The sequence below is a fragment of the Dendrobates tinctorius genome, unplaced genomic scaffold, assembly GCF_039654945.1.
Source record: "Dendrobates tinctorius isolate UK_male_01 unplaced genomic scaffold, ASM3965494v1 ptg000202l, whole genome shotgun sequence".
Lineage (NCBI taxonomy): Eukaryota > Metazoa > Chordata > Amphibia > Anura > Dendrobatidae > Dendrobates > Dendrobates tinctorius.
The window spans coordinates 4,069,371-4,089,631 of record NW_027361869.1 but is presented as its reverse complement, the minus strand read 5'-3'; the positions used below and the strand labels follow the sequence as shown (position 1 = coordinate 4,089,631).

At 43.9% G+C, this 20,261-nt stretch overlaps 1 long non-coding RNA gene across 1 annotated transcript in view; it reads right to left on the bottom strand.

The window, feature by feature from the left end:
* Nucleotides 1-395: 395 nt before the first annotated feature.
* The window catches only part of LOC141057111 (uncharacterized), a 212,817-nt gene continuing 192,951 nt past the window's right edge, over nucleotides 396-20,261 (bottom strand). The window contains exon 3 of the long non-coding RNA XR_012221973.1: nucleotides 396-1,915. This is a non-coding gene — a long non-coding RNA (uncharacterized lncRNA). The remainder of the gene's footprint in view (nucleotides 1,916-20,261) is intronic.

Genomic DNA, 20,261 nt, shown 5'->3' with positions numbered 1-20,261 from the left:
AGAGGCCTAAGTCCTATTTGAAACTGCAACAATATTACAAATTCGTCAGCGCTCCTGTTTAGTTCTGTCAGCTCTCTCTTCTTCTCTCTTCCTTCTCTTAATCATAAAGATAGCATCAGGGAATGTGAAGGGGTTGTACACAGATGTACACATTGTGAAGATGGAAGAAAGAATCTACAGACTCATGGAGGGAAGAGAAAACAGGCTACAGAAAAGGAGGAAATCACATGAAAAAATATGTGCAGGATAGAAGCTGTACTGAATGTACAGAATCCTAACATTCAACCTATATTACTGAGAGAGACACTCCCAAAAGAGAAAAAAATGGAAACGCGGATCAGGCTGCTAACAGCTTATCAGGGTAATGAAAATGAAAAAAAAATGAAGATGGCAGATTGAAAGTTTGTACAATTTTAATAATTAAAGTATGTCAAATTTATTTTTAGATAACAAAGGTGAATACATCCCTTATAGGTAACATCTAAACAGTGAAGTACAGCTTTTGTGCTGAAATACCAGCTATGCTGTGTGCATGTAAGTATGATGGCACTTTCACAGCACTCAACACCACATCAATGTTATAGACTGCTCTTTACATCCTCCAATAGTGCAACTGGAAAGTTTCATCAAGGATCACTGAAAATCCATTGAAAAGGATTGAATGAGCTCCACGATGAAGACTACCTGCGAGGTCGATGATGTAATGGTGCAGGACCACAGACTGGAACAATTAAGGTTCCAACGCCTGTCAGATAAATGGATGTTTTGTAAAAGCATCGTTCTGGAGTCTGCATGGAACAAGATCTAATATATATGAGTGCCTTGTTATTTAGGGATGATTAATGTGCAATTTGTAAATAACCACTGGGGACGTTAAAAAAAAATTGATGTCTCTACATTAGGGAGAAGAATTGAATCTCCCAGGAGACAACGCCTTAAGTCCTAACTAGACAAGACCTTAATTGACATCATTCGAAGATAAATAGGCTGATTCACTCGAAGGGTTAAACTGCGTGATTATTTGCATATTAAGGCCGGCTGTCCTATGGAATACTTTGATGAATTGCTGGGCTTGCCATTACATCAACGTTCCCCAAGAGGAAGCAATGGATTAACAAAAAGCGGTAATATTAGGAAGAAATCTGCCCAGAGAAGATATTAAATGAAATGGAAAGCTGCACTTCTGCTTGCAGTTTTATCTGCAGCGGGGCTCGAAGACAGAATATAATGACACAAACATCTTATGAGATTAATTCTGTTGTATAACAGGACGGCGAGAACACCGATGCTTGTTCTGTCTGGGCCCCATCTGGACGTACTAAACGTGGCTGCGAGGCATAAGCATCTAACAGTTCCAGGTCACTTCTCCAGTCACAGAGACAATTTTCCAAGGAGTGATATGACTGTACAGAATAACAAAAAAAAATCTTCATTTCAGCCCTGGGTCGAATACACAGGACCGTGTATCACGTTTTCTTTTCTGCAGATGTTATGTCAATCTTTGAATGCCAGTCTTTATGTTTGTATATTAGTATAGTATACATATAGAGTTGTCATTTTATATATACGGCACTGTGCAAAAGTTTTAGGCAGTTAGATTTCCAAAAATAGAAGTATTAATAGTTCATTTTTTATCAATTTATAAAATGCAAAGTTAGTGAACCGAAAAGAAATGAAAATCAAATCAATGTTTGGTGTGATCGCACTTTGACTTCATCAATTCATAAATTCATGTTCCTTTGTGGGGCTCTTAGTGTCCAGGAGATACATTTCTTTGATGGCATCATGACTTCACAGATGTTCTGCTCTATATTGAAAGAGGAGATGCTCCCATCACTCCGTGGCACTGGTAGTCGTGCACTTTTCCAACATGACAATGATCAATAACAAACATCTGTTGCATTTCCAAAGAAGGCTGAAAAATACAAGGGGATATTATTAGAGTATATTACAGGTGTGTGCAATGTAACAATATAGTATAGGGTAAGTATGAAAAGTAAATAAAAAATTATGTCATGCTGTAATCTTTAAACCCCTGACGAAGGTCAACGCTGAAACACGCGTCGGGGTGGGTGCTATGCAGCCTGTGGTCCCTTGATTGTTCTATCACAATGAGTACAGTATACATTATCAGTTGACTACATCTTACATACATATATTATCACTGTATAGCTAGTATATCTGTATTCTCTTTCTGTTATATTACTCAACCGTAAGCAATTACATGAGCACATTGTTTATTACATATGACTCTTAATTAGGTAGCATGACACCTGACCCTCTGCATTAATGTTGTTAATAATTTTATCATTTTTCTATATCTTGTGTGTGCTCTTGTATTGTTGTCCATTTTTGTGGTTACTTACCTCATCTGTTAATTAAAACATATACTTTGTATTAATAGTTTGCATTTTGGACTTTACAGTCATTTGTTTCCTCTTTTTTATTTCTGGAGAACAACAGTGTGAAAGTGATTCAGTTGGCAGTAAGTAAATTGCTTATTCAGGGTGAAAGAGGACTTGAACTTTATCGCTACCTATTGCATGTGGTAATCTTAAAAGTAAATATTGACCTTTTAACAAGCCTTGCGATATAACTCAGGATAAGATTCCAAACCAGAAACTTCATTTACCGACACGTGTTTGGGGGTGTTTCCCCTCCTCAGTGCAAAGCAGAAGATCTGATTTGGCTAGGTGAGAGGCAACTAACTAGGGAATCTAATGGGGAATATTTCACCTTGTGGAGCGTGCCATGAAAGTATAAGGAGGCTTATAGGCCATCAATGATCACCTGAGAAATTAAATATGCAAATAACCTCTTCAGAGAAGAAGAGGACTTGAACTCTAGTGACACTTGTGCTTTTAGTAGAAAAGTAGGTTTTCAGATCTGAACCCAACCAAAACACCTATGGGGAATTCTGAAGAGACATGTAGTCACCACTCTCAATTCAGCATCCAGGATCGAAAAGAAATTCTTATTGAAGATTGGAAAAAGATAGATGCTGCAACATGTCGCCAATGTGTTTATTCCATGTCTAGAAGATTTGGTGCTGTTCTTAAAAATAATGAAAGTACAACAAAATACTAGATGTAATAATTGATGTGGGGTGTACTCATTTTTGTATCAGCTAATCTGAGTAAAACTGAAGATTTAATAATGAAAGTTATTGTGACGCAAGCCACGAGTCAGTGTAGATAAGATTTCTAGGGTCCATGTACAAAGAGAGCTCATCGTAAACTAACAGGAAAGACAAAGGTGCAGTCAGGTCAATGTCCGAGGTCAGAATACCAGGAAGGTAGTGGATTAAGACAAAAGGGTTAGGCAAACCGATGGTCATAGACAATGTCCAAAAGCAGAGCAGCAATAGATCAGAAACAGAGAACAGAAGTATAAGACACACAAACACCACCGCGCTAAGGCTATGACTGGCCACAATCAAATGCAGACAATCAGATAAATAGCTGGCAATAACCCAGGACAGGAGACACCTGGAGGAAACCCAGCACTCCTTGTCCTTGATAGGATGGCTGGACTGTCACTCACGTCACTGACAGCTCAGCATACCCCATCTCCAGATTGGATGGCTGAATCATCAATCATGATACGCCACAATATCACAATCACAATAACCCAGGTAGGGAAAGATTTGGAGGAAATTCAGCATGCCTCGGTCTTGATAGGACAGCTGGACTGTCTCTCACAACACGGACAGCTCAACACTCCCAACCCCAGCCTGGATGGCAGAGCCATCAATCACAATATGCTACTATATCAGAATCACAATAACCCAGGATGGGAGACACTTGGAGGAAACTCAGCACACCCTGGCCTGGATAGGATGGCTGGACTGTCATTCACGTCACTGACAGCTCAGCACGCTCCTTATTTTTCATGTTATTGGCTAAAAACTTGTTCTATGACGCTCAGTTTTGTAAGTATGTTGGAAGTTGCTCTTCTGTTCAGAAAGATGTTGATTAAAATCTTACTTTTCAAAGGGGGAGTACTGATTTATGCAAAGCGCTATCTAATATATAAAGCTCAAAGTGTGTATGTATGTGTGTGTGTGTGTATGTGTGTATGTCCGGGATAGGCATCCGCACCGTCGCAGCTACAGCCACAAAATTTGGCACAGTCACACGTCTGGACCCCGAGAGCGTCCTAAGCTATGTTGTGAGGTGAAATTTTAAACCCGCATGTTCCAATTCACCAAACAATTTTGCCCCTATCTACATACTGGGGGGAAAAGTGTGTGCGCGTCAAGCCCCGCCCCTCATTATGATGTCACAATGCCCCTATTTGCATACTGGGGAAGCAGTGTGGGTGTGTCAAGCCCCGCCCCTCATTATGATGTCACAATGGTTGCCATGGCGATGCTGATGTCATCATAGGTTGCAAGCCCCGCCGCCGCTCATTATGATGTCATAATGGTTGACTATGGGATGGAGGGTGTGTGATGGGTATATGGGCACTGGACTATGGGATGGAGGATATGTATGATGGGTATATGGGCACGGGACTATGGGATGGAGGATGTGTGATGGGTATATGGGCACGGGACTATGGGATGGAGGATATGTATGATGGGTATATGGGCACGGGACTATGGGATGGAGGATGTGTGATGGGTATATGGGCACAGGACTATGGTATGGAGGATATGTATGATGGGTATATGGGCACGGGACTATGGGATGGAGGATATGTATGACAGATATAAGGGCACGGGACTATGGGATGGAGGATATGTATGATGGGTATATGGGCACGGGACTATGGGATGGCGGATATGTATAATGGGTATATGGGCACGGGACTATGAGATGAAGGATGTATGATGGGTATATGGACACTCGACAATGGATGGAGGATATGCATGACGGGTATATGGGCACGGGACTATGGGATGGTGGATATGTATAATGGGTATATGGGCATGGGACTATGGGATGGCGGATATGTATAATGGGTATATAGGCATGGGACTATGGGATGGAGGATATGTATGATGGGTATATGGGCACGGGCCTATGGGATGGAGGATATGTATGATGGGTATATGGGCACTCGACTATGGGATGGAGGATATGTATGATGGGTATATGGGCACGGGACTATGGGATGGAGGATATGTATGATGGGTATATGGGCACGGGCCTATGGGATGGAGGATATGTATGATGGGTATATGGGCATGGGACTATGGGATGGAGGATAATTATAATTTGCTATAACTAACCACTAGAGTTGAGCGACTTTTGGTTTTTTAGGGTCGAGTTTCGTTTCGTGAAACCCGACTTTTCCAAAAGTCGGGTCGAGCAAGATCGTCCGATTATAGGGAAAAGTCAGGGTCGTCCCGAAACACGAAACCCAATGTAAGTCAATGGGGAATAAAAGTCGGCAGTGAAAGGAGGACAGGAAACACACCTACAGTGCCCATTTGAATGCCAAAAGCATCAATTCTTCTTACTTAAGCTTGTCAACCTTAATTAACTTCATAATACAAGTTACGCACTGAAAAATGGGGGTTATTTGGCTAAAGTTGTGGGGGGGGAGGGCTGGCTCCAGGTTTTCATGTGCCCTGGGTGAAAGAGAGCCCCTTTAACACATACCACAACTCATCATGCTCCGATACGGCAGAGAAATAGCGGTATAGTACAATGAAAAATACTTCACTTTTTACATCTCATGACAAGGCCCATCTATTTCTCCATACAGAATCATTGGTCCCATATAATGTTTGAAACAGTATATGATGAGCTCCACATAATGCTACAGTATATGTTGGTCCCCATGGATGAAGCTCCACTGTCTTATGGGCCCAAATAATGCTCCAAACATAATGGGCCCCATTTCTAATGCTCTAGTGTATAATGGGCCCTGTAAATGCTGCTCCAGTGTCTGATGTCCACCTTTGGAATGTTCCAGTGTATGGTGGGCCCCATCTATCATTCTCCAGAGTATAGTGCTCCCCAAAAATTGCTGTCCCAACATTGAAAACAATCAAATAAGTCTCCTCGCTAGGGAATCCCTGTACTTGTCTGGACTCCTCGTCGTCCCCATCTTCCATCTCACTGCACAGTATTTCAACCTTGCAAGTGCTGTGATCCTGAGCAAGCAGGGGGGGCCCACTCGTTGGCGACGGCACTGGCACAGGGCCCATGATAGTACGGTGGTGTGTCTGATGGCGGGTGGGCCGAACCTGCACTTTCATCTGCAGCTTCCTCTTTGTCACCGTGTAAGATGGAACTGTATATGGGAAGGGTAACCTGAGTTTCATCAGGGTCAGATTCAGGCCGTGTAGCGTGCGAGGGGAATGTAGTGGTCTGGGTCAATGTACCAGCAGATTCATCGAGCAGTGGCTGGGCATCAGTGCACTTGTGTCGCCCCCAGGAGTACGATCGCCACAGTGGCATTACCTTCTTCCTAGGGAGTGTGATGTCATGCTTGGGAGCAACGAACGATCTCTCTAGCAGGTTAACTGATTGGGCGGCGTTATTCCCACGAGTCATGACCCTCCAAACAGCGTTCATGAAGGCAAAGTGTTTGTTTTACGTGGGCAGTATGGTTGCAAAGCTGAACCTTAAAGGAATGTCCAGAAGGGCACCACCAGGAGTGGAGCCTATGGTTAAATTCGACTCCACCTGGGAAACCTCAACCATGCCAGCTACAGAACAGATGCACACATTGCAAGCTTAATTCCGTTAACGAACGAGACTCCGTCATGCCTCGCAGTCCAAGTCCGGCTTACTAGAGGGACACGTGAGGCTCTGGCACATGAGATTGGCCAATAACTGGTGTGTCATGCCCTTACATGTCCGTGGCTGCATGTGCGCTACACTGAAAAGGCCAGCGTTTGTCGCTTACAGGTGCAGATAACCCGCTGAACAACGTTAGTGATGGGGATCACTGATTACAATTATTACCCGCGAACAGTGATTTCCCAGTAAGTGCAGGTCAACCGCAGTTCCGGAATTAGGAATAACCGTCATTCCTGAAAAAATGAAAAACTTACGTATGCAAACCACAGGTGCTGTAGCTTGCTTAACAGCTCGCCAGCCGTTCTCACGCCCAGTATGGATTACACGTGATTGCACAAAGGTGAGAAAGGGTACCGTATCCCCAGATAACATGTATGGATAGTGTACACATTCAAAATATATGTCTATACATCAGGAGGCAGGCTCAGAAGGTGTTAGGCCCAGTATGGATTGCACGTGATTGCACAAAGGTTAGAAAGGGTACCGTATCCCCAGATAACATGTATGGATAGCGTACATATTCAAAATATATGTCTATACATCAGGAGAAAGGCTCAGACGGTGTTAGGCCCAGTATGGATTGCACGTGATTGCACAAAGGTGAGAAAGGGTACCGTATCCCCAGATAACATGTATGGATAGCGTACACATTCAAAATATATGTCTATACATCAGGAGGCAGGCTCAAACGGTGTCAGGCACAGTATGGATTTGACGGCCCAGACTACACAGCGGAGGAGCAGGGAGAGGTAAAGATTGCAAATGCTGGGGCCCTGCCCAAGCAAGGGGGGCCCACTCGTGGGCGTCGGTACTGGCACTGGGCCCCTCATAGTACGGCGGTGTGTCTGACGGCGGGTGTGCACCACCACCGTCAGAGACACTTGATTGCACTATGAGGGACCCTGTGCCAGTGCCCGCGCCCAAGAGTCGGCCTACCCACCTGTCCAGGGCAACGGCACTCGCACGGTGTCGTGCGCTAGGTGGTGACCCTGGCCATGGGGGGGGGAGGCAGCACAGTTAGGGAGTTTTAGAAAGTGGCATATGTTGATGTTGGACATTCAGCTGATGCAAAAGGTGAAATAGGTCAAGTCCCAGGAAGAGGTGGACCAAAGCAAGCCATTTTTCTGTCACCCTATGTGTCATCAGGGGAAGGTGGGACAAAATCCTTGGAAACCCATGCATGGTTCATTTTAATGAAGGTTAGATCATCCACATTTTGGGTTGACAGACGGGTCCTTTTTTCTGTCAGGATTGATCCAGCTGCACTGAAGACTCTTTCCGATAGCACACTTGCAGCTGGGCAAGCGAGCTCCTGTAAGGCATATTGTGCCAATTCAGGCCAGGTGTCCAGTTTAGCGGCCCAATAGTCAAAGGGGAATGACCTGTGTGGGAGAACATCGATATGGGAGGAAAAGTAGTTTGTAACCATAGTTGACAACTGCTGTCTCCTGTCACTTTCCATCGATGCAGTATTACCAGTTGTGTGAGCGGTACTTGAAAAATCAGTCCACAACATTGTCATGAAACCCCTGTCTCCAACGCCACTTCTGCTGTGTGCACCACAAACACCTCTGCCAAGCTGCCCCCGGCCCGTACGGCTCGTGTGAGAACCATCACCGCTGCTGTGTGCTGGGAATGCCTCAAGCAACCGATTTACCAGAGTTGCTTGTTTATTAGCCAATATTAGGTCAAGGTTCTCCTGTGGCATGATGTTTTGTAATTTGCCTTTATAGCGTGGATCCAGGATGCTGGCCAACCAGTAGTCGTCATCGTTCATCATTTTGGCAATGCGGGGGTCCCTTTTTAGGATCTGCAAGGCATAATCTGACATGTGGGCCAATGTTCCCGGTGTCAATGATGCACTGCGAGTGCTGGTTGGAGGAGCACTTTCTGGCAAATCCACATCCCTCCAGTCACGCACAAACCCTGTACCAGACCTTGCCACGCCAACATTTTCACTTGCCCCACGAGATGCATCCTCCTCCCCTAAGTAATCATCCCCATCATCCTCCTCCTCCTCTTCTTCCTCCACCTCTTCCAGGAGAGGTCCCTGAGCAGACAATGGCTGAATGTCATCAAGGAATCCCTCCTCCTCATCAACATTGGCTGCAGAAGCCTGCTCCTTAAGGTGCGTCAAAGTTTGCATGGGCAGACGCATAAGTGGGATGCTCATGCTTAGGATGGCGTCGTCTGCGCTTACCAGCCGTGTGCATTCCTCAAAACACTGAAGGACTTTACAGAGGTCTTTCAGCTTCGACCACTGCACACCTGTCAACTCCATGTCTGCTCTCAAAGTGCCTGGCCGTGTATCCTCCCACAAATGCATTATGGCCTGCCTCTGCTCGCACAGCCGCTCCACCATGTGCAGGGTGGAGTTCCACCTTGTTGCAATGTCGATAATGAGGCGGTGGTTGGGAAGGTGGAGCAATCGCTGCAGCTTCTGCATACGAACGGAGTGTACAGGCGACCGGCGGATGTGTGAGCACAGTCTTCGCACCTTCTGGAGCAGGGCTGTTAACTCCGGATAATTTTTGAGGAAGCACTGCACCACCAGGTTCAAGGTGTGAGCCAAGCAAGGTATGTGGCTGAGTTTTGAAAGGGCTATGGCTGCCACAAAATTACGGCCGTTATCACTAACTACCTTGCCTGCCTCAAGATGTACACTGCCCAGCCATGACTCAGTTTGTCGCTTCAAGTACTCGGCCAGCACCTCGGCGGTGTGTCTGTCGCCCAAACACATCATCTGCAACACAGCCTGCTGATGCTTTCCACTAGCTGCTCGATAGGGGGACACATCGTGTGCAACAGTGGCAGCTGCAGATGGAGTGCTCGTACGACTGCGCTCTGTGGACGAGCTTTCGCTTCTGGAGGAGGAGGAGGAGGAGGGTCGAATGCCTACAGCCAACTGTTTCCTATACCGTGGGCTAGGCAGCACTGTCCCACCACCGCTGTCCCCTGTGGACCCTGCATCCACCACATTAACCCAGTGCGCAGTGATGGACACGTAACGGCCCTGGCCATGCCGACTGGACCATGCATCAGTTGTGAGGTGCACCTTTCCGCTCACTGACTGCTTGAGTGCATGGACAATGCGGTCTTTCACATGATGGTGGAGGGCTGGGATGGCTTTGCGAGAGAAGAAGTGGCGACTGGGTAGGTCATAGCGTGGTACTGCATAGGCCATGAGTTCGTGGAAAGCTGCGCTTTCCACCAACCGAAAGGGCATCATCTCAAACGAGATTAGTTTGGCAATGTGGGCGTTCAAACCCAGTGTACGCGGATGAGAGACTGAGTACTTTCTTGACCTACTCATAGTGTCTGGGAGGGTGAGCTGGACTTGAGAGCTGCATATGGTGGAAGTAGCGGTGGACAGGGCGGACTAAGAGAGGGTTGATGATGGTGATGGAGTTGTTGTTCTTTCTGATGGCCTAGAATCAGTCTTTCGTTGATATAACAGTGGGATTCCCTGACTGCTGTGGCATTGCAACGACACCTCAACCTTTGCTGCTGTGCTAACCGGTGGGCTTACAGTGGGGGAAACAATGTAGCGTTGCTGACTACCTTCGTTGTGATCAGTTGCACATGTGGCACTTGAGGTTTGGTGTTGTGTCCACGCTTGCAAGTGCATGCTGGTTAAATGTCTAAGCATGCAACTGGTATTCAAATTTTTCAGATTTTTCCCTTGGCTAAAGGTCTTTGCGCACTTCTTACAGATAACCTTGGCCTGATCATGAGGATTTTGTTCAAAAAAGTGCCACACTGCACTCTTCCTACTTTGGCAGACATTTTGCGGCCTAGCACGCTGTGATCTTTTGACCCTCTGGACAAGCTGTCCAGCAACTCTTTTGATGTTTGGAACCTGTCTTTGGAGTGCTCCGGGCCTGCCAGATAACAGCTGTTGCGATGTCGATGTCTGCTGTGGATGCTCCTCATCTGAGCTATTGGAAGCAGCACCCTCTTCCCCCAATGGATGCCAATCTGGGTCAACAACTGGGTCATCCATCACCTCCTCTTCTATGTCATGTGCACCTTCCTCTGTGTCACCGTGTATGGTGGTATAGTGTGCGGGAAGGTGCACCTGAGTCTCATCAGGGTCAGAATCTGGCTCTGTACACTGCGAGGACAATGTAGTGCTCTGAGTGAATGTACCAGCAGAATCATCCATCAGCGGCTGTGCATCAGTGCACTCCATGTCAGATTCATCTTGGCCTGGGTAATTCACCATTTCACTTGATAATCCAGGCATGGTATGTGAAAACAGCTCCATGGAGTAATCAGTAGTATGGCCTGCGTCATCCTTCAATCTTGGTTGGGGTGAAGGACACAAGGAAAGGTGTGGTTCATGAACATGAGCCTCCAATGACGACTCAGTGCTTTTACTTTTTACAACTGAAGAAGAGGAGGCGATAGAGCTGGAGGCTGAGTCAGCAATGTAAGACAAAACTTTTTCCTGATGCTCTGGCTTTAAAAGCGGTTTGCCAACTCCTAGAAAACTAAGCGTTCGAGGCCTTATGTAGCCAGATGATGATGCAGGCTCAACACCTCCTGCATTCGGTCCTATTTTGCTCTTGCCACTACCATCAGATCCACCACCAACACCATCATTACCAGCTGCCAACCCCCGCCCAATTCCACGGCCTCTTCCACCAGCCTTCCTCATTTTTGGTAGAAATGTAGACAAAATCCAACAAACTATATAGTAATGTAAAACAAGGTACAAGGTGTCTATAGGACAGGGGAGATTATGAATTTCTGCAGACACTTGTGGACACTGGACACTTATGGATTGTGTGAGGCCCACTGAGTATCTGAGCGCTCTGTCACAGGCTCGATGGCAGAGCTGTGACCAAAGTGACTAGAGGATAAGGGAGATTTTTAATTTCTGCACACACTTGTGGACACTGGACACTTATGGATTGTGTGAGGCCCACTGAGTATCTGAGCGCTCTGTCACAGGCTCGATGGCAGAGCTGTGACCAAAGTGACTAGAGGATAAGGGAGATTTTTAATTTCTGCACACACTTGTGGACACTGGACACTTATGGATTGTGTGAGGCCCACTGAGTATCTGAGCGCTCTGTCACAGGCTCGATGGCAGAGCTGTGACCAAAGTGACTAGAGGATAAGGGAGATTTTTAATTTCTGCACACACTTGTGGACACTGGACACTTATGGATTGTGTGAGGCCCACTGAGTATCTGAGCGCTCTGTCACAGGCTCGATGGCAGAGCTGTGACCAAAGTGACTAGAGGATAAGGGAGATTTTTAATTTCTGCACACACTTGTGGACACTGGACACTTATGGATTGTGTGAGGCCCACTGAGTATCTGAGCGCTCTGTCACAGGCTCGATGGCAGAGCTGTGACCAAAGTGACTAGAGGATAAGGGAGATTTTTAATTTCTGCACACACTTGTGGACACTGGACACTTATGGATTGTGTGAGGCCCACTGAGTATCTGAGCGCTCTGTCACAGGCTCGATGGCAGAGCTGTGACCAAAGTGACTAGAGGATAAGGGAGATTTTTAATTTCTGCACACACTTGTGGACACTGGACACTTATGGATTGTGTGAGGCCCACTGAGTATCTGAGCGCTCTGTCACAGGCTCGATGGCAGAGCTGTGACCAAAGTGACTAGAGGATAAGGGAGATTTTTAATTTCTGCACACACTTGTGGACACTGGACACTTATGGATTGTGTGAGGCCCACTGAGTATCTGAGCGCTCTGTCACAGGCTCGATGGCAGAGCTGTGACCAAAGTGACTAGAGGATAAGGGAGATTTTTAATTTCTGCACACACTTGTGGACACTGGACACTTATGGATTGTGTGAGGCCCACTGAATATCTGAGCGCTATGTCACAGGCAGAAATTGGCTAGTGTATCACAAACTACAAGGTGTATGTAGAATTGGGCAGAATTGGAATCTCCCTAGAGTGCAGGTCTGTAAGAACGGAACATGTCCTCGACTTATTCTCACAGAGTGACTCACTGATAGCTTCACTGTGGCTGTGATAACAGCCGTTACACGGTACTGTGTGAGGAGCGTACACCGCTGTATGGTGTGAAAAAATGCACGCTCAGTACCTCAGCAGGACAAAAAAAAAAATTGTGATTGCTTTTAAAAAAGCAGTTTGCGGAGCAGTGGGTAAACAGCAATGCAGGAATGTCAGGAAGCCTTAGAAGGCAGCCCAACAACCAACACCACTGATACACCACTATATAGCCTCCCCTTGCACTGCACAGTGACTGGTGTGTTGTACAGGCAAAATCGCTAGCAGCAGAAGCAGTTTTTTTTTCTTCTTCTCAGCAGGACAAAAAAAAAAAAATTGGGATTGCTTTTAAAAAAGCAGTTTGCGGAGCAGTGGGTAAACAGCAATGCCAGCCTGTCAGGAAGCCTTAGAAGGCAGCCCAACAACCAACACCACTGATACACCACTATATAGCCTCCCCTTGCACTGCACAGTGACTGGTGTGTTGTACAGGCAAAATAGCTAGCAGCAGAAGCAGTTTTTTTTTCTTCTCAGCAGGACAAAAAAAAAAAATTGGGATTGCTTTTAAAAAAGCAGTTTGCGGAGCAGTGGGTAAACAGCAATGCAGGAATGTCAGGAAGCCTTAGAAGGCAGCCCAACAACCAACAACACTGATACACCACTATATAGCCTCCCCTTGCACTGCACAGTGACTGGTGTGTTGTACAGGCAAAATCGCTAACAGCAGAAGCAGTTTTTTTTTCTTCTTCTCAGCAGGACAAAAAAAAATTGGGATTGCTTTTAAAAAAGCAGTTTGCGGAGCAGTGGGTAAACAGCAATGCAGGAATGTCAGGAAGCCTTAGAAGGCAGCCCAACAACCAACAACACTGATACACCACTATATAGCCTCCCCTTGCACTGCACAGTGACTGGTGTGTTGTACAGGCAAAATCGCTAGCAGCAGAAGCAGTTTTTTTTTCTTCTTCTCAGCAGGACAAAAAAAAATTGGGATTGCTTTTAAAAAAGCAGTTTGCGGAGCAGTGGGTAAACAGCAATGCAGGAATGTCAGGAAGCCTTAGAAGGCAGCCCAACAACCAACACCACTGATACACCACTATATAGCCTCCCCTTGCACTGCACAGTGACTGGTGTGTTGTACAGGCAAAATCGCTAGCAGCAGAAGCAGTTTTTGGTGTCTTCTTCCCTGCCTAACGCTCTCCCTACAAAATCATCAGCAGCAGCAGCTCTCTCTATTCTGAGATCAGCATGAGTAACATGGCGGCCGGCGTGCACGCCCTTTTATACCCCCTGTGACGCCCACCAAAGCAAGCCAATCACTTGCATGCCCTTCTGAAAGATGGTGGTGACCCGTGCCTATGTCATCACGTTGCCCACAGTGTCCGTGGATCCTGATTGGCTGAAAAAGAGCGCAAAACAAACTTTTGAAACACGACTTTGGCGCGTAAGTCGCCGACCTCGTGGCCGACCTCATCCTAGGGTCGGGTTTCGTTTCATTAAACCCGACTTTGCCAAAAGTCGGCGACTTTTGAATTTTTTCGACCCGTTTCGCTCAACTCTACTAACCACAGTTAGTTACTATGCCCGGGCAGCGCCGGGCTCTTCAGCTAGTATATACATATAAATATATTATATCTCTTTAAAAAAAACAAACAGTCTTGTACTGTGCTTTACTCGCAGAGTAACAATGTGCTGTAAAAAGTACTTTTTTTTATAAAAGAAAACCCAATCTCATAAAATATCACAGAGTGCGTCTCTGGCATAAATCAGATTCTTTTCCTTTGCGACCAAGAGACTTTGATAAATAGAACTTGTAGCCCACGGTAAAAATAAGGTCTAAATTTGTCTCTTAAAAAGACTTGCCCTATTTTTATTTAGAATTGCTATTGAATTGTAGCTGTAGGGAGTCTGTACGGGGCAGTCTGTCACACCTTGACTTTAAAGATGCTGTGCTTGGTCTATCAATCTTGGGAACAACCCAACTAAACCTGGAGCCTCCGGTTTGTCCTTCCAAGTCTACATGATGTATATTATAGCTCTTGGGGTATATTTGCATGGACTTGAAAAGATCTTTCTTCAAAATGATTCACAAATGAACTCCTGAGGAATCACCGTACATCTTGCTGGTTCAAAACTACAGAGAAGATTTCACTTTTCCATAAAGTTTTATTAATAAAACCAAAAGAGCCCTAAATGTTATTTTGTGGTCTTTATTCAAAAGACAGTCAAGGACTCGAACTGAATGTAAAGTAGCACCTAAATCTCTTGGCTGGAAGGATTTTCTCTGGCTAAGTAGTTTGAGTGCCTCAAAGATGTGGAAGAAACAAAGTGACAACCTCTAAATGTGGCCACAACTCGTTCCCTTTATCACCATTTATTTAATTTTTTTTCTTCACTTTGAGATTTTTTTTCCTGTTTTTCATTAACATTTTTGGTTTCTTTTAATCAACATAGCCATACCATATGAGAATTATTTTTCTTTTGTAGCGAGTTGAACTGTATTTTTTAATGGCATCATGACTACATTTACCATATGGATTAGAAAAATTGGACTCAAATGATTTGTAGAGTGGAATTAAAAAAATTAGTTAAAAAAATGCAAAACTGTTATTATTTACCTATTTCTTATTTTGCAACCATTCATTTTCCATTGACAAGTCAATCTTTTTCTACAGGTCATTTTGACACCGATAGTATTTTTTTTTTTTTTCTACTACTGTCGACAGACAGAAAAATTGTAAACATTTTTTTGTGCTTAAAAATTAGATTTTTGCCTTCATATTTTTAAAGCTTTTCTTGTTTTTCCACCAAAAGGAAGTGATATTGCTCTTTTGTGGGTCGAGCTTTTGATTTTATTTTAATGTTTATTCTACTTTTTAGTCTTTTCTGTTACAATTTTTTTAAGAGCCCAGGGGACATCTAACTAGAAAAGCTTCCATTTAAACAAAATAAAAATAAATGCTTCCAAAAAAACCTCAGTCTGCATATACACTTTGAATGATTTATAAATAGTACATGGTAAAGACCCCCAGAGAATTTTTCTCAATTTTTTACTTCTGAGAACAACAGATAGTTACTAGTCAATCTGAAGTATCGCAGCCTACAGAATTCGAGAGGCTACAGAAATACAGACACAATCTATGAAGTTTCACATTCACAATCTTCTTTTTCCGAAAGCACATACGGCGGTAATTACCTGCTGCGTGGAAGTACTTTTGCTTTGTCTGTTAGATAGAGTTCGATAGTCTAGTAAAAACCCTGTGCATATTTATTTGTTTGGATCCAATAGAGTGGCCAAAGCATAAAGAGTTAATTAGTAGGCGAACCCTGACAACTGCTTCTAAAATAAGGGATTTTTATAGGAATGCAGAAGGGCAGTAAAAGGAATACATGTTTGTGTTACTTATTTAGAACATCTGTAGCTAATTAAATGGAGGTGATCATTGAGGTGGGCACCGCACGCAGCCAAGTCTTGCGTGATTTTGATTATGCCAGTTAATCACTGACTGTTAGTAGAGCGGTGACATTGTCCGGCAGGGCAGCAAGCTTTGATTTAGCGACCTACTCGCCGGGGAACTCATTCACTAGACGTATTGCAGCAGAGACCCCTTCAAGAGCCTCATCAATCATTCTTTAATCAGAACGCACCCCTAGCGGCTCATTCCTCTTGCAGCATAGAGGAAGGCGGCTGGAGGTACTCTAAAACACAATCCTACTCAATATGTCTTGAGCCACCACCACGGAGGAAAAGAAGACCATTAAGAGGAGATGTAAAAGTGATTAAGGAGTAGGGTTTAAGGGGATTATTCACACTGACACGTAAAACAAGCTATTGACCACCTAGAAACGGTCTCGCTAATTAGACTACGACTAAAGACATTATTAGTGATCGTGAGATGTTCTTGGAAAATTACACCAAAAACGTTCAATATGTCGGAATGGAAATTAGATTTAAAGCTATATATGCTATATGTAGATCAGAAAAACTCAGTATCCAACAACTTCCAACTGTAATATTACAGCTCAGTTCCATTGAAGTGAATACAGTTGAGATACAATTCCACACACAAGCTGTGTGGACATTGGTGGTCCAGTTTTGGAAGAAGGTAAATTTTCTTTTAGTCACGTACTAACACTTCAAGGTTTGGAAAAAACGGGATGGTCTTGTTAGTTCTTAATACTTTTTACAGTAGTTGTTTACAGTGAAGAAGGAAAAAAAAATTACCATATATCCCCATCTTGATACCATTGTTTCCAATTCCCAAAAGAAATATAAAGATATTTTTCAAAAATTTCAAGGACTTTCAAAAAATTTCAAAGTGTAGAAACGAGTGTTACTTATCAATAAAATGTCACCGCTTCCATAATTATAACTTGGACCAAAAGTGATAACATCCCATCCATCAGTCTCCTTACCACCCAAGCCAATACTTGGCCTCAGTAGTCAGTTGACTGATGGATGGGACCTTATTATTTTCAGACCTCATGAAAATGAACAGTCATCTTGTGATTCGAATAGATACTGATTTCCTTATTTTATATCAATCCCTAAATTCTGACAAATTTTGGAAAGTCTTGGAAAAGTACTCTAATATTAGGGCACATGCTCATTGGCTGACATGAACTAACCTTAAGAATAGTTTTTTTCCAGGAACTTCAACTCTCAGCAAATCAATTTGCTGTGAATCAAAAGTCTACAATTGCCCCCAAAAAAGATGTGCAAAACTATTTGTACACACTAATCTTCACTGCTGTGCTGTCACACACTATCTGTACAGTTTCGCCAGTGGTTTATGGCTTTCTCTTCTAATCTTAATGGCTAAGTTACAGTGGGGCAAAAAAGTATTTAGTCAGTCAGCAATAGTGCAAGTTCCACCACTTAAAAAGATGAGAGGCGTCTGTAATTTACATCATAGGTAGACCTCAAGTATGGGAGACAAACTGAGGAAAAAAAATCCAGAAAATCACATTGTCTGTTTTTTTTTCATTTTATTTGCTTATTATGGTGGAAAATAAGTATTTGGTCAGAAACAAGCAATCAAGATTTCTGGCTCTCACAGACCTGTAACTTCTTCTTTAAGAGTCTCCTCTTTCCTCCACTCATTACCTGTAGTAATGGCACCTGTTTAAACTTGTTATCAGTATAAAAAGACACCAGTGCACACCCTCAAACAGTCTGACTCCAAACTCCACTATGGTGAAGACCAAAGAGCTGTCAAAGGACACCAGAAACAAAATTGTAGCCCTGCACCAGGCTGGGAAGACTGAATCTGCAATAGCCAACCAGCTTGGAGTGAAGAAATCAACTGTGGGAGCAATAATTAGAAAATGGAAGACATACAAGACCACTGATAATCTCCCTCGATCTGGTGCTCCACGCAAAATCCCACCCCGTGGGGTCAGAATGATCACAAGAACGGTGAGCAAAAATCCCAGAACCACGCGGGGGGACCTAGTGAATGAAATGCAGAGAGCTGGGACCAATGTAACAAGGCCTACCATAAGTAACACACTACGCCACCATGGACTCAGATCCTGCAGTGCCAGACGTGTCCCACTGCTTAAGCCTGTACATGTCCGGGCCCGTCTGAAGTTTGCTAGAGAGCATTTGGATGATCCAGAGGAGTTTTGGGAGAATGTCCTATGGTCTGATGAAACCAAACTGGAACTGTTTGGTAGAAACACAACTTGTCGTGTTTGGAGGAAAAAGAATACTGAGTTGCATCCATCAAACACCATACCTACTGTAAAGCATGGTGGTGGAAACATCATGCTTTGGGGCTGTTTCTCTGCAAAGGGGCCAGGACGACTGATCCGGGTACATGAAAGAATGAATGGGGCCATGTATCGTGAGATTTTGAGTGCAAACCTCCTTCCATCAGCAAGGGCATTGCAGATGAAACATGGCTGGGTCTTTCAACATGACAATGATCCAAAGCACACCGCCAGGGCAACGAAGGAGTGGCTTTGTAAGAAGCATTTCAAGGTCCTGGAGTGGCCTAGCCAGTCTCCAGATCTCAACCCTATAGAAAACCTTTGGAGGGAGTTGAAAGTCCGTGTTGCCAAGCGAAAAGCCAAAAACATCACTGCTCTAGAGGAGATCTGCATGGAGGAATGGGCCAACATACCAACAACAGTGTGTGGCAACCTTGTGAAGACTTACAGAAAACGTTTGACCTCTGTCATTGCCAACAAAGGATATATCACAAAGTATTGAGATGAAATTTTGTTTCTGACCAAATACTTATTTTCCACCATAATATGCAAATAAAATGAAAAAAAACAGACAATGTGATTTTCTGGATTTTTTTTTCTCAGTTTGTCTCCCATAGTTGAGGTCTACCTATGATGTAAATTACAGATGCCTCTCATCTTTTTAAGTGGTGGATCTTGCACTATTGCTGACTGACTAAATACTTTTTTGCCCCACTGTATGAGCTGTGATGTCAGCAGCTCGGTGGTTCAGTGGTTAGCACTGCAGCCTTGCAGCGCTGGAGTCCTGGGTTTGAATCCCACCAAGGACAACATCTGCGTGAAGGAATTCCTAAAAAACATCTGTGTGGGTTTCCTCCCACATTCCAAAGACATAGTGATAGGGAATTTAGATTGTGAGCCCATCGGGGACAGTGATGTTAATGTGTGTATACTGTAAAGCGCTGCAGAATATGTTAGCGCTATATAAAAATAAAGATTATTATTATCTCTCTATCCAGATTCAACACAAAATGACTGCTGCTTTCCCTACTTCTGCTTTTATACAGGCCATGAGCATCCCTCCTGATATAAATGTATATACCATGTGAAGAGATAGCTGCAAGACATTATGGGAAAGCCCACCCAAGGTTGTGGGTTTCTTCTGTGGCTGATCTAACCTTCTACCCCAAGTAAAATAGCAGCGGACATGTTAGGCAATTTGTGAAAATTGCTTACATTTGCTGGGTTCAAAATATTTTTTTAAAGTTTGACACAAAAACTATTTACCGTACACCATATCAATTCACTCAACTGTATTAGGAGGATAATAGTATTATAGTGGTACTGATTATGTACAAAGGCAGAAGAGCTTCAAGTTTTGCCTCTGCCCTATAAAGTTTTTTTCCTTTTAGTTGGTTGCTTAATTATTTCCATCTAATTTTCCAACACTCAACCCACTCCCATCATCGTGGTGGACGCTCACTCCATATGAGTAGAAATGTGTTACATCAGATATCTAACCATAATAATTCATCCAAGAAAACATGATTGCGTTTTTGCCATCTCAGTCGTGGTTATCTCATGAGGATGGAGTCTATATATATCCAACATGGATTGATCCATGCAGACCGAGGGTTCCAAATGCCGAGTGAGAAGAACTTATTGCTTATTGTTAAATATGAATAAAAACAACCTAATGAAGGACCCGGTCTGGCTCTAAAACATGCTTTTATACATTTTTAATAAAAAGCAACTACGGTAGTTCTTACTCAGAATTTGGAACCCTCGTTTATCTGCACAGATTAATCCATGATGGGA